The sequence below is a fragment of the Opisthocomus hoazin genome, chromosome W, assembly GCF_030867145.1.
Source record: "Opisthocomus hoazin isolate bOpiHoa1 chromosome W, bOpiHoa1.hap1, whole genome shotgun sequence".
NCBI classification, from domain to species: Eukaryota; Metazoa; Chordata; class Aves; order Opisthocomiformes; family Opisthocomidae; genus Opisthocomus; species Opisthocomus hoazin.
In genome coordinates, this window is record NC_134453.1 from 28,871,726 (window position 1) to 28,886,730 (window position 15,005).

General features: G+C 44.5%; 1 pseudogene; it reads left to right on the forward strand.

The window, feature by feature from the left end:
- Window positions 1–12,424, forward strand: part of LOC142365478 (uncharacterized) — a 44,332-nt pseudogene extending 31,908 nt beyond the window's left edge.
- The last annotated feature ends 2,581 nt before the right edge of the window (window positions 12,425–15,005 follow it).

Here is a 15,005-nt window from a genome sequence, read left to right on the forward strand (position 1 = left end):
CATATTAAAACTAGGGTCGCGTATCGGGGGCGTCCCGTCTCCACTCCGACCTCCAGCGGCCACACCCCTCCCCCTGTACCGCCGGGTCCCTGCAAACCACACCCACCATGCACGCAATCAGGCTTTTGAACACCGGATGCCCCCCCTCCATGCTCTCTCCACGCCCCTCTTCCACGCCTCACGTTCGTCATCCCCCACCCCCTTACCGTATTTACTGTGTAAATAGTGATCAGCATCAGCTAAGCTCATTTCCCCGTCTTCCAGCATTAGCCTAACCCAGCACCGTTGCGAATTTTCTGGCGGTGCACTTTCGTTAATGCTTCCATTATTTGACCCCCCTGAAATCACCTCCCCCATCCCGTCCGACTCCCCACATATGTGCTGCTCGACCGCTCGCAAACCGTCCGTTATGGCCTCGTGAGCCTTTCAATATGCCTGTTTAATCATGGCGTTACGGGATCCTTTATCTAGTCGTTGCATCTCGTCCAGCAGCTTTGTCATTTGATCCTGTTGCTTTCTCAATGTGTCCGTAAGTTCACTTTTATGAATCTTTGGGTATAATAGCGATGTTGCTCCTTCGGGCAAGTCAGTATCCATTTCTTGGAGTTGCACATTCTCCGGCAGTGGTGGGGCTGTAGGTGGGGCCGGTGCCGAGTCCCACAGTTCTATACACGGTCCTTCCCAAAACTCAGTTTCACTGGAACGAACGGGGTACTTGTGCGGCGCCGTACAGGGATCTTGACACTCTCCTGCGGGTTGACTGATTGCATAAACAGCTCTCGCGGCGGCTGCAGCCACAGTAGCATCGCCCTTCATATCGGCAATCATATTTTTAACAGTTCGGAAAACAGGGGCTAATTGCCGTGCCTCTTTGTTTCCGACCTGCACAGAGTCCCACAAGTCCATTCCAACTCTGTGCCACGCATCCGGATCGAACAGCTGATCCATTGTTATCAGCTTTCAGCTGCGGCACCATAATAATAGTCCCGATACGTCTCCTTCAGTTAACTTAGCGTCGGCTCGATATGCCAATTCCAACAGGCTTTTCAGCACCTTTTTTTGTGACACTGATACAGTGGAACCCATGCTGCCGATGTTCATGCTCCCCCCAGCGTGCCGCGGATCGGCTCCTGCCTTTCTCGGGCAGCCCGGCTTACCTCTCCAGCTGGCAGTCCCCTGCCTTTTTTTTCTCTGGCTGCGATAATAAATCCGTAGGGTCACCAAAATGCCGGGTCTCAGCATCTGTGAAAGGACGGGAACGACTCTCACACGCATTGGTAAGATACACAGTCGGAATACTTTATTCTCCCGCTTGTGCAGTTATATGCATTTACCATATCTGTACACACGATTACGCTTACATCGGATAGGCAACAGACATAAATCACACACTGTTCACGCACCCCACATTCCCTTATGATTGGTAACTATGCACTAACGTCAATAGCAACAGACTGCCTGCACGTCCTTGAACACATCTTGTTTTGCTAACCCACATCATGTGCGCTATCAGAACTTTCTCAATTGTTATTCTTAGCTGTCCTTTCCAGCGGCCTATGCTATGCTAACTGTTTTGCTTAAGAGGCCTAGTCATGCTAACTCTCAAACTACATCGACCCCAACACGTGTGAAAAGGTTATAAATAATACAGCCTGGCTATAAACATTAGGGAGTAACTCTCTAGAGAGATTTCTAAGATTCCCAAGAAAAAAGCGCTTAGTTTAAGTCTCACCCAAGGCATCCCAAGGAGGAGAGAAGCAAGGCTCAGCCCGTCGGCCAACCCCGGTTGTCGGAGGCAGTCTGAGGTGGAGTTCCCTTGACTTGCTGACAGTGTTATCTTCTTCTCCTCCGAAGATCTTCTCCTCCGAAAATCTACGGTGTTATCTTCTTCTCCGAAAATCCCCCATTTCCCTTGCTATTTTTATATCCTTTCTACCTTTAAGGTGGAGTTTGAGTGACTGTAGTCATATATACTTTTTATCATGATTGGTGTAAAATTCTCTCACTTCACGTTTAAAGGTATAGTTTACGAAAAATCGAGAGTGCAGACTCGAAGAGGGGTGGTCGCACCTCGGAGGCGGGTAGCCTTCGGGATGGAGGTGTGTTTTGGTATTAAAATGATATTAAAACGAGCAAAGTTCACGAGAGGGTAGCACTTTGGCAAGGTTTTGAAAACCTGTTGGCTCAGGGGGCCAGATGAGCTGCTTATCAGTTCTAGAGAACCATTTCTTCCCGCTTTATCATCACGGAGCAGGGCCACAGAATCTTCACTCCGTTCCGTCCTGTATGGTACATTGCAGGGAGTTGCTGTGTTAGTGGATTCCTCGCATGCCTGCTGCAGCTGTGTCCCATCCTCAGAGCTCCTTTCGATTTCATGCTTTTCCTCAATGGGTGAACACTGCTATGTTTTTCATATAAGCATTAATTTTCAGATGTAAAACCTTAATTTTACTAATAATTCCACAGATGCTATCACATCTCTTGTTAGGCAACAGGAAACCTCAAGTCAGATATACATGCAACTATCAATACAAAAAATAGAATTATAAAATCAGTATATGCTGATGCTCTGTGAGGCACTCGACACTTCTGACAATTTGTGAATATTTAACTGGCTTTGTTTCACTTATGAAGAGCATCACAGAGAAATAATTGCAATCTCGATCTTTTGGACTAAACCTCCCACATTCAACACAAAAAACAGTGGTTTCTATTCGAGTCATGAATGCTTCTGGAATAATGAAAATATTAATTTGGACAGGAAGGAACTTATACAGCATGCATTTATACAGAATAGTCTAAGTTATACTCGAATGTTAAGTTTTGTATATCATACTTTTCTCTTCAGTTAACAAACTTCTCTTGTATATAAAAAGAAAGAAAAGAACCCAGCTTCTTTTGAGAGAATTTGTATACGCCAGGCTGACAAGTTTAAACAAGATAAGTGCCTCCAAAAGAGATTCGCAACTGCCAGCACAATGATGTGGCCATAGCTATCCTAAATCCACAAAAAAAATAAATCCAGAAAAGTAGTTACATCCAACTTTCAATTGCAAGATGCAGCCATATGTGATAAGGTTTCACACTCTGCAACAGCCTCCTTGAGTTAGGCACCTTCAGTTGTTCATGACAGAGAGCAGAGGTCACTTTTATAAAAAAGTACCACAAAGGTGAGGGAAGTTATTCTTGCCCAGAACCCTGCCATACAAGCTAAGTGGATAGAAAGCAGATTTCATCGCCTCTGGAAGAACACCCTCATCACCTGACTAAAGGTTCTTGTGGAGTAGAAAAACACTGCATCGTTGTTGTTAAAGCTGTATGGTTTTTAGTAACTACCTAAGTGGAATTGGACAGGACAAAAAAATAATTTAAGTCCACAGGATAAACTTTTAATTTCATCCAGTTACAAGTGTTTCCTCCTTGTTTTGACTTCAGATCATCCTCAGCTGTCATATTTTGGACAGAGGTCACTCCTGTTACTGTATTCAGTGCTGTTACTACTATGTTAGAAAACACATCAGAAGGGACAGACAGAAAGATAGCTTGCCTCAGGTTCCTGAAGTTCTTAGGTGAGAAAGAATTGGTAGGTTTCCCAATTATATCAAAACAGGTGCAATATCTAGGATTTGCAGAAACATAAGTTGTATTTCTTAATAATTTTGTTGTGGAAAACCTGGATGGTTCATACGAGTGAAAATTAAGTGCATATTGAACTAATAAACATTAATACTAAGTCACAGCCTGTAGAATTATTAGTAAAATTAAGGTTTTACATCTAAAAATTAAGGTTTATATGAAAAACCTAGCAGTGTTCACCCATTGAGGAAAAGCATGAAATCAAAAGGAGCTCTGAGGATGGGACACAGCTGCAGCAGGCATGCGAGGAATCCACTAACACAGCAACTCCCTGCAATGTACCATAGATGACGGAACGGAGTGGAGACTCCGTGGCCCTGCTCCGTGATGATAAAGCGGGAAGAAATGGTTCTCTAGAACTGATAAGCAGCTCATCTGGCCCCCTGAGCCAACAGGTTTTCAAAACCTTGCCAAAGTGCTACCCTCTCGTGAACTTTGCTCGTTTTAATATCATTTTAATACCAAAACACACCTCCATCCCGAAGGCTACCCACCTCCAAGGTGCAACCACCCCTCTTCGAGTCTGCACTCTCGATTTTTCGTAAACTATACCTTTAAACGTGAAGTGAGAGAATTTTACACCAATCATGATAAAAAGAATGTATGACTACAGTCACTCAAACTCCACCTTAAAGGTAGAAAGGATATAAAAATAGCAAGGGAAATGGGGGATTTTCGGAGAAGAAGATAACACCGTAGACTTTTGGAGGAGAAGAAGATAACACTGTCAGCAAGTCAAGGGAAACTCCACATCAGATTGCCTCCGACAACCAGAATCAGCCGACGGGCTGAGCCTTGCTTCTCCCCTCCTTGGGACGCCTTGAGTGAGACTAAACTAAGCGCTTTTTTCTTGGGAATAGTTACTCCCTAATGTTTATAGCCAGACTGTATTATTTATAACCTTTTCACGCGTTTTATATTTGCATGTGCTTTCTTGCAGACAGTCACTATCACCGGCAATTCAAAAAACCTATATATCTGTTGCAGAAATAAAACTGCACTGTTTAAGTAGCCAGTTGTCACAGTTTCTCACTGAACGCGACCAAATGCGGCTGTGCTAGTTCATGAGCATGACTGGACTGAAGGTGCAGACTGCTATTAGTGTATCCAGTATCGTGGTAGTTTAATATACATATTAAACACGACTGGACTGGTAGTGGCAAATTGGACATCACTCAGAATTTAAACCTAGCCGCACCTAGCCTCTCACTCCGGTGAAGAGCGTTAGAAAGCAAGGGGGTTTATTTTCTGCCAAATTAACGCAACAGAAAATTGGCATCACGGACAGTATTGCCATGGATAAACTGCTGCAAAAATGTGGTTGTGCCCCTTCCCGAGCCGGGAAGGAGTGGGCCCAGAAGTTTTGGAAGGACGAAAAGAAAGTAGTCGAATGTGTTAAACAGTGTCAGGTTTCACACAAGCTCTGAACGGGTAAAGGTAAAGGAGTGATTTGTGCGGTGTTAGGCGCCTGTTTATCTTGTGCACAAAAAGAAGCTAAGGAAGCCCCTGCTCCTACTCTGGTCTCTGCCATAGAACAGGCAGCTTTAAAATCAGAAAATGAGGTGCTGAAATCATCATTAGCTTTCCAGAAGGAGACAGGAGAAAAATTAGAAACTCGGGTTAGTAAACTTACAAGCGAAAATGAGAAATTAGAAAACCAAGTTGATGAGCTCTTGGGGGAAAATCAGCAGCTTAGGATGTTGTTAGAAAAGATGAATGGGCTTTTAGATAAAACGCAGCCTTCTGCCCAGGTCCAGCAGATTCGTAAGTTAATGTGTCACCCGAGTTCAGGAATGCATTCTGAAGATTTTTGGTGTAACAGTGATGATGAGGAAGTCAGTGGAGTCGAAGGGACTTTTAAATCCCAAGTGATACCCTTGCGACCTCTAGTTAAAACTGAAATTGCTGTTGATGATGATGATGATATCCATACCACTACACATACCGTGCCGTGGACACCAACAGAGTTGGAAAGAATAAAAGAGAAATACTCCAGGCAGCCAAGCGAGACAGCTGTTGAGTATGTGTGGCGAGTTTCTGCTGAGGGCGGAGATAGAATTATGTTCAGTGAGGATGAAGCGGGAGACACCTGGGGACCTGGAGTGTTTTTAACCACTGTGCCAGGAGATCATTGTTATTCCCTAACCGCTCGAGCAGCCTACTGGGCAGGCGGTATGGATCCGCAGGAGAGGGGAGAGCCGCTAGAGATTAGAGCTAAGGGTTACTCTGACCTGTCTGCAGCAGTACGAAAAGCAGCTTGTTTGCAAGCTATATGTGACCGGGAGGAGTTTTGAAAATCCCCGATGCTAGCTCCTATTGACCCAGACCGACTAGCCCCTCTCCTCCGTGGTCTCCCCGATTGCCTTAAGCCATTTATGGTTGAAACTCGAAATCGCATACGGGAGATTCGTGATAACCCTAACCGCGGTCGGGGTCGGCTTAACCATATACCCACTTGGAATGAATTTGTACAGGAAATAGACACATACAGACGCCAAATGTGCTGGGCTACCCTAACTGGTGAAAAGCCCCCCGATCCTACCCAAAGGATTCGCCAGGTCCACATAAAAGACTCCAAATCTGATCGAATGCATACTCACAATCCTAAACCTGACGGGAGATTTAAACCTGATAAGGAGCGAAATGAGTTGTGGCATAAAGCCCTGGACTTGGGAGTACCTCGACGGCTCCTGCACGGTGTCCCTACGGAAGATCTCCATGCACTAGTCCAATCCTTAACTAGAAAAAATAATTCGGTTGGGGTAAAGCGTCCAACCGGAGAATCTCTCGGTTATGACAGTGTTGTGCCTTCTGCACCAGAATCTAACTTGATTGATTTGTCAGAGTCCCAGCAAAAAAATTCCCATCCCCGGGGAGGGCAGTGAGCCACCCTGCCCGGCGGGTACTAGCGATTCAATGGCTCCCTGGTAAAATCAACGAACCTATTATTGCCCTTCCCATTGGACCCCGGAAAATATTAACCGAATTTCTCATTGATACCGGGGCCCAAATGTCAGTAATCACTAATAACACAGCACAACTTTTGGGCATAAAACCCACCCGACGCAAAGTCAAATTTATGGGGATTGATGGTGTGATAAAAACATGCCCCACTGCAAAAATTACCCTCGGGTTACCAGGAGAACAGAGAATGACCAGGAAAGAAGTGTTAGTGGGTGCTGCACACACTAATCTTTTAGGATTTGATTTGCTGCATGGGTGAGTGTGGAAACTCCCCGATGGAACTGTGTGGAGCTTTGCAGGACATGAAAAGGGGCTAGACACAGTGGCACTGAGTCTGCTAGAAACCTCCATACCGTTACCCCCCCTCTAAAATCACTAATGTTCGGCAATACCCATTGCCAACAACAGCACTTACCGGTACTGACGGGGTGGTAGTAGAATTGGGAAAAAAAAAAAAAAGAAGTAAATGCCAATACTACACCCTTAACTGCCGCAGTTCCAAATATTGCTGAAGTGGTGAAATACCCTACAAGTTTTTATGCAAGACAACCTGTGCTGATAAAAATTCCTCAAACTGGAGCAGTGCCAATGATACTAGTCACTCCTAAAAATCCCTATGCATGAGAAGCCAAAGATTGCTCAAGAAAGACACACTGCATCAGCACCCGGTGGATTTCACTTTCCTTTTAACCCCGTCGGTCGAAAGACTGAGCATGTTTTTCTTCCCTTTTGTGTTCACAGGAATCCTGGATGAACTGCACGTGGACGGATGCATTGGCTTATGCTAACCTCGAGTGCATCCAAGGAATTTTGTCCCTCATTCTAAACGTATGAATGAGTTTAGCAACTGTCATCATACGTGACAACAGGGAATTGCAAATACATGAATCAGAATGGGAGCATTCGATGCATAGATGGAAGGTCGATATAGGGAAAACAATCCACATAGGTTGTCGAACCTTTAATGCTAGTAGTAGAAAAGATTTCTCTCCTTCAGCCCAAGTTACTATCAGGAAATTTCCAGAACAAAAAACAGAACCCACAATAGATAGGAAGCATTGTGCATCTGATGTTTGTTGGTTCAATTTTACTGTCTGTTGTCGTTTAGGAAGCACTGACAGAGGAAACAAAGCACTATCATTTAAATTTGGGTTAGACATATCACAGGAAAAGACTTCAACTACGGCTATACCTGTACCAATCACGATGTCACCCCAACAAAATTTTGAGAATGAATCCATTCAGACACCCACAAGTCTAAATCCTTACATTTTTAACATTGGTCCTTACGTTATCAAAAATACCGGTCAACAACAAATATTGTTTAACCCGACCTACTGTCTCAAGCGAGTGGAACTATCAATGCAGATTAATGTCTCTGCCATCAAACCTATTTGCTTACCTTTCCTAGGTACATCCTATGCTGGATGGTATGCGTGGTTACATGAACGAACCCTTACCTCCTCTGCCGAGTTTCAGCATCCATGCAGGGACAGGAATGACTCTCACACATTGATACATGCACAGCCGATTCCCCTTTATTGGTCTGCTTGCGTGGTTATATACATTTTTCATATCTGCACACGCGATCACGCTTATTCGGATAGGCTACAGACATAAACACGCGCTGTTCACATGCCCCATTTCCCTTATAATTGGTAACTATGCACTAACGCCAGTAGCAACAGACCGCCTGCACGTCCTTGAACACATCTTGTTTTTGCTAACCCACATCATGTACACTATCAGAACTTTCTCAATTGTTATTCTTAGCTGTCCTTTCCAGCGGCCTCTCCAGTTATGCTGTTTCGCTTAAGCAGCCTAGTCATGCTAACTCTCAAGCTACATCGACCCCAACATCTCCCCCTTTTTCTTTTCAAAAAAGCTAAGCTATCTTATCATTGCCTTAAAAATATTTACTCAGTTGGTGTTAGTTGCATCACAAAATTTTTTTTTTTACAGTTGCCTCTAGTGCCTTTTGTGTTATGCGTATTATACACAGAACCAATATAATCACTGCTTCCTCTACATCTCCCCATTATTTATTTAATGAACTTAAAGCAAGTGCTACATTGACACACCTAAGCATCACTATTGGCATTATGGTCCAGTAACAGCCCCGCTACAGTGCAACACTCAAAACAAACAGAAGAACACAAATGCTAATAAAAAGATATATAGATGTGAAGTGCATACCATAACCTGTATTCATATTAATCACCTAGGCTAAAATCAATGTATCTAAGGGTATAACTCATTAACCATCCACAATACCTGCAGAACTCACCAAACCAAAGACGCAAAGGCAGTTACTTAGTCCAGACAAATCTGTTAGATCACAGAAACCAAATAAATCCATCAGATCACAGAAGTACAAACACTATGACAACAAACACATAAAATCACACATTTATAGTCGCGACCGCATACTCACAAGCACACCAAGTTTTCAACTTAAATCCAAATATTGCAAAGACTTATGATTTTTTTTCCAATGCAAAGACTTATGAATAGACAAGGACTTACAATAACATTCAACATTTAACAGACAAATTCCCAAGCCTCAGTTTCAGGAAGAGTACTCTCTTTTCAATTCTGTTTTAGGAAGGGCACTTTCCCTTCTCCCCAGGGATATAGCCCAATGCTGTGAAGCTTTCACTGTGACTAGCAGGCAACTAACAGGCAGGCAACAAGAAACAATACTAGAAGAATGCCTTTGTCTTATTAATGGTCCGTGCTCAGAACCTTTTTGGTCCAGGGATCAGAGGTTCTCCCCGAGAATCCCTCGGTGCCGGCTGGAGGTCCTGCAATCCCTCAGACCATTGATGTTCAAGAGCAGGGTGCTACCTGAGTACCCAAAATCTATTACCAGAAAGCAACAAAATAATTCACTCTCCAAAACTTAACTCCGGAGCCCTAGAAAGCAGGCACTCTCGAGAACTCATTAGCATACATTAATATCCTAATCAGCTAGAACAGTTTGCAGCGATAAGGATACAAGGAATTCTACTGCAGTAATTGAATTATACACACTTTTTCCAACCAAGTCCTTGAATGTCAGGAAGATGGTTCTTGCCGCGCCGCTTCTGGGTTGGGCCAGGACGGGCCGGCGCGCTGGGATCGGGGGAAGGGAAGGGGGGGGGGGGGGAGAAACCGTGCCGCCGGTTGCCCGGGGGGGGGTCCGTGTGCCCCACCAGGTGTAAGGTCCGCTGACCCATCTGGTGTGGTGGTCGCTGGTGCTGCAGGCTGTGCTGTGTCTGCACGGTTTTGTGCTGGAATTCACCCTGCTTTGATCTCAGATCGGGTATGTCAATTGCTGTAGAGGGACCCTGTTGTACACTTTCAGGGTGCCGGATTTTACACCCCACTTCCCATTTCTCTGGATTTAAAGGATCGTCAGGTTCTGGCAGATTTACCTCCCGCATTTCTCGTGTTGGGTTAGGAATTTCATCGTATGTGGGGTTAAATTTCAGAAGACTGCAGCTCTGTCCTTGCTTTTGAGATAGCGGTGGAGGAGTAGCAGCCGCTTGTAAGAGAGTTTCTACAAGTTTTAGAGCATTTAAAGCTGTATGCACTGATTTCCAAGTAATGATTTCCTCAGGGATTTTAAACTGCAAGACTTTGTTCTTTCAAAATTCTGTGTAAAATCTTTAAGTGGAGCTTTCGTTCCTTTCAGCTGATCATGCTTTTGACAGCTCGAAAAACAGGGGCTAATTGTCGCTCCTCTTTGTTGCCAACCTGCACAGAGTCCCCGATTCTCTGCCACACATCCAAGTCAAACAACCGATCTGTCATTGCTATCAGCTTTCGTCAGCGGTACCACAATAATAGTCCCAATATCTCTCCTTCAGTTAACTTCACGTTGGCTCAATCCGCCAATTCCGGCAGGCTTTTCTGCACCGCCTTTTCCAACACTAATACAGTGGAACCCATACTGCCGATATTCACACCCCCCCGGCGTGCCGCGGGTCCGCTCCTGCCTCTCTCGGGCAGCCCGGCTTACCTCACCCGCCGGCAGTCCCCTGCCTTCTTCGGCTGCGGTATCACGTCGGGATCACCACAATGCCGAGTTTCAGCATCCGTGCAGGGACAGGAATGACTCTCACACATTGATACAATGCACAGCCGATTCCCCTTTATTGGTCTGCTTGCGTGGTTATGTATATTTTTCATATCTACACACGCGATCATGCTTATTCAGATAGGCTACAGACATAAATCACACACTGTTCACGCACCCCATATTCCCTTATGATTGGTAACTATGCACTAACGCCAACAGCAACAGGCCACCTCCACGTCCTTGAACACATCTTGTTTTTGCTAACCGACATCATGTGCACTATCAGAACTTTCTCAATTGTTATTCTTAGCTGTCCTTTCCAGCGGCCTATCCTAATTGTTTTGCTTAAGCGGCCTAGTCATGCTAACTCTCAAACTACATCGACCCCAACACTCCTCACAACGATTGAAGAGAGATGTAACTGGTATCTTAGGAACAAGCTTGGGAGTCTTAAACAATATAGATGCTGAAGTACTTGCTAACAAACTAGTCACAACTACTGGTGACTTGAATAGGTTAGAACACCCCCTACGGTCTTCCTTTTTAACCCTGGGAAATCACCAATGACTTTTTTCTAATATATTACCTCAGTGGGAAGAAACAAGTGAAAAGGACCATCAGCTGATTGCAAATGCACTTGGTGCAGCCCCAAACAATATTTCTTTAGCACTCAGCTGTATCCAAGCCCAGCTTTGGATGCAATTGATGACTGCTGCTATTATAAGGGAAGGTGAAGAAGGCACCTTACCTACCGAAATTCAAAAAGTGATATGGGATAATGCAATTGACTTTGAGAAAAAATTTCAGTCCTGGTGGTACGTAGTTAATTTCACCTATGACCCCACTGAGAGTAATGCCACTGCTTTTGTCTTAACGATACAAAATGCCTCGGTATATACCATAGACCCAATCATTGCATTAGGATTAAATCACAATGGAACGGTACTCTATCCTATTGAGCATAGAGTGTGGGCCAAAAGAGATGGTGACAAATGGCAAACTGTTGACGTCGATGCATGTATCACACGAGAACAACAAGGCTTTATTTGTGAGAGTAATACCCTTAAAGCGCAAGACATTTGTCTCGACACCGAACAAAACGTTTGTCATTTTGAGATACATCCCAATGATGCCCCCAACACTGTGCTTGTATATATTGGGAAGGGATGTGTTTGCATAAGATCTCCTTGTAATTTTATATTCATAGATAACATGGCCACAGATATTGATAATCGTTTCAATTTTTGTGTTTGCAATTTCACTAACATTGTTGGATGCGATTTCAGTTATTCGACTCCTGTTACGTCTCACCAACTGTTACAGATCAACTATACACTAATTCACGATTTACTACCTGTCCCCATTGGAATGAACATCACATTGGTGAAAAAGCTGCTACAACACAATGACTTGAAATGACTGTTAAAGGAGGCCCAAGAAAACGGACAAAAGACTCTAGTTACTGTCCATCATGATGTGAAAGAAATACATCAAGTACTAGAGAGAGTCAAAAAGGACGGAGAACACAAATGGTGGGACACTCTTTTCAGATGGTTGCCAACAGCTACAGGACTCTTTAACAAGATGTTGCATCCCGTTGTTGTTTTATTAATACTCATCATATTGTGCTTTGTTTTAACACTTGCTTTGTATGTTAAACTTTGGCTTATGATGAAAAAGTTAACTCGCTTGCTAGCTCCCCAAAATTCCTTTGTACTTGACAACCCTTACCATAGGAACACATGTGACATTCCAGATTAATCCCAAATCTAGTGAAGTTTGAGTGACTTCAGTCACGGGGTGGAATATGTGGAATTATTAGTAAAATTAAGGTTTTACATCTGAAAATTAAGGTTTATATGAAAAACATAGCAGTGTTCACCCATTGAGGAAAAGCATGAAATCAAAAGGAGCTCTGAGGATGGGACACAGCTGCAGCAGGCATGCGAGGAATCCACTAACACAGCAACTCTCTGCAACATACCATAGAGGATGGAATGGAGTGAAGATTCTGTGGCCCTGCTCCGTGATGATAAAGCGGGAAGAAATGGTTCTCTAGAACTGATAAGCAGCTCATCTGGCCCCCTGAGCCAACAGGTTTTCAAAACCTTGCCAAAGTGCTACCCTCTCATGAACTTTGCTCGTTTTATTATCATTTTAATACCAAAACACACCTCCATCCCGAAGGCTACCCGCCTCCAAGGTGCGACCACCCCTCTTCGAGTCTGCACTCTCGATTTTTCGTAAACTATACCTTTAAACGTGAAGTGAGAGAATTTTACACCAATCATGATAAAAAGTATATATGACTACAGTCACTCAAACTCCACCTTAAAGGTAGAAAGGATATAAAAATAGCAAGGGAAATGGGGGATTTTCGGAGAAGAAGATAACACCGTAGATTTTCGGAGGAGAAGATCTTCGGAGGAGAAGAAGATAACACTGTCAGCAAGTCAAGGGAACTCCACCTCAGACTGCCTCCGACAACCGGGGTTGGCCAACGGGCTGAGCCTTGCTTCTCCCCTCCTTGGGACACCTTGGGTGAGACTAAACTAAGCGCTTTTTTCTTGGGAATAGTTACTCCCTAATGTTTATAGCCAGGCTGTATTATTTATAACCTTTTCACGCGTTTTATATTTGCATGTGCTTTCTTGCAGACATTCACTATCACCGGCAATTCAAAAAGCCTACATATCTGTTGCACAAATAAAACTGCACTGTTTCAGTAGCCAGTTGTCACAGTTTCTCACTGAACGCGACCAAATGCAGCCGTGCTAGTTCATGAGCACGACTGGACTGAAGGTGCAGACTGCTATTAGTGTATCCAGTATCGTGGTAGTTTAATATACATATTAAACACGACTGGACTGGTAGTGGCAAATTGGACAGCACTCAGAATTTAAACCTAGCCGCACCTAACCTCTCACTTCGGTGAAGAGCGTTAGAAAGCAAGGGGTTTATTTTCTGCCAAATTGACGCGACACAGCCCAACCAGTTCCCTAGGTCTATGGACCATCCCTCTAAAATCTCCGTTGAGTTCATTTAATCCATGATGTTGCACTCCATCTGTCATAACAGATTTTCAGGGCAGGAGAGGTTATGTGTGGTGTTGGATGGTTGCATGCTGCATCCAGAGCTCGCGGCTGGTGAATCTGGTGCTGCCCATGCCCACTGTCTGTGGGTTGAAGATGTTGATCTTGAGGTAGTGGCTGGACACCAGTTGCTGAAGCCAGGTCCAGTCCCTTCACTGCTGCACTTTGATCGTTTTATCAAAGTTCATCCTTCATTAATTTGGGTGATTCTTACTGTAAATACCACGGACAAAGCATATAACAACCATAGTAGTGATGAGAGACAGTGACAGGGTTATTTAGCAATTAACATCATACAGTTTAACTTACTGGCTATTCTCACCCAAAATCAAATCCCCATGAGGTACACATCGGACTTCCCCATCCTTCTGCATCACTCACCAAGTGCATCCAGGTCCTTGAGCAAAAGCAATCGTGCGGACAGGTTTACCTTTGCCCAAGGCAGGACTAAGCCAGACTGTCTTCCCTAGTGTATTCTTCATGTGCGCTACAGAGACTTTATCCCCTTCTACAGGACATAGAAGTCTTGATTGGACAGGGCCAGCCCAGTTGGTGAATCCTCTGCTGTTAACTAACCAGGTGCCCTTTGCTAAATCAGTATCCCAGTGTTTGAAGGTCCCACCACCCATTGCTCTCAGAGTAGTTTTTAGCAGTCTGCTGTATCGTCCAATTTTCCCGGAGGCTGGTACATGACAGGGGATGTGACACACCCACTCAATGCCATGCTCTTTGGCCCAGGTGTCTGCAAACTGATTCAATTCACCTTCTCCTTCAGCAGCTTCCGCGACTTGTCATGTAGGACTCCATATAGCAGCCTTCCACCTTTGATGCTTTCCTACAATACAACAGGACCAGGGCATATCGCTTCTCATTTGCTGGCAGTTTATTAGACAGTGGAGCCTCTTCAGCACACGTCACCTCCTCCTCTAGCGGTATTCCAAAATGTTTACCTTCTGGCCAGTCCATAATCACTTCCAAGATTCCTGAGCAAATGGGGCTTCCCATTTGGGCCCACTGTGTGATCAGTGCGACCCACTTACTCCACGTAGCATCGGTGGCATGATGTGTAGACGGGACCCTCTCTTTGAACATCCAGCCCAGGACCGGCAATCAGGATGCTAGCTGTGCTTCAGTGCCAAGCACTTCTGAAGCAGCTCAAACTCCTTCATATGCTGCCAGAATCTCTTTTTCAGTGGGAATATAGTGTGCCTTGGATCCTCTGTATCCCCAGCTCCAAAACCCCAGGGGTC